The sequence below is a fragment of the Lactuca sativa genome, chromosome 7 (genome assembly GCF_002870075.4).
Source record: "Lactuca sativa cultivar Salinas chromosome 7, Lsat_Salinas_v11, whole genome shotgun sequence".
In the NCBI taxonomy this organism is placed as follows: Eukaryota; Viridiplantae; Streptophyta; class Magnoliopsida; order Asterales; family Asteraceae; genus Lactuca; species Lactuca sativa.
In genome coordinates, this window is record NC_056629.2 from 6,403,135 (window position 1) to 6,404,180 (window position 1,046).

The following is a 1,046-nucleotide window of genomic DNA, read 5'->3' on the forward strand; positions in this document are numbered from 1 at the left end:
GAGAATTTTGAATTTATAAAAATAATGAGAAAAATATTGAATTATAAAAATTAAAGTTTTTTTTTTCTTTAAACTAAAAAAATAGTTTAGATAAATAAATAAAAGAAATTATTAAAGTTTTAATTTAATAATTTTGAAATTAAAAGGAAAATTCATTAAGGAAATTAATATGCATTTATTACTGCATTTAAATACTATGTGAAATTTAATAAAATAGAAAAACTATAAAATGAGATATGGAGTAAAAATTAATTCAAAATAACCACGAAATAACATTTGACGAATTAAATGAGTGTGTGACAAGTGAGAAAACAAATTTTCATTTATTAAAGTATGATTATTAATTTTATCATACATAGAAAAGAAAAAAAAATATTTAATTTCTCTTTAAATAAAATCTGTCAATCAAAACTAGGCAAATAAATAAGATTTAAATAAAAAATAGGTTAATTTAGCAAATATTTTATATTCATTATTTTTGTCGATTTGTAGTTTAAGATTATTAAAGTTTTTTTATATTTTCTAATATATACCCTAACCATTAGTTATAAGTTAGAACCACATAATTATAAAAAAAATATTAGTATATAAATATGAGATGCATTAATTATAAAAAATATATTTTATAATTAATGTATTTCATAATATTTAATTGTGTCGAGATTTTGGATAGTTAATGTTTTTTTATGAATACTTATATGACACATGTTATAAAATCTTTTTTTTTCTAAAAACAATATTACATATCCCTAAATTTATTAAATGATCAAAGGATTCAATAATCTTCTTTTTTTTCTAAAATATATATATATATATATCCCCAAATTTATTAAATGATCAAAGGATTCAAAAATCTTTTTTTCTTAGCATTGAATCATTTAATGATCAGAGACATAAAAAAAAATGGAAGTTGATATTTCTAAATAAATTCATTCATCCACATGAGGTACAATATATTTGCAGTTATCGTCCAGATTAGTAAACATATATTTCAAGTGAAGGAATCAACTTATTAAATAAAAATATCACTTCCTAAATAATACTTC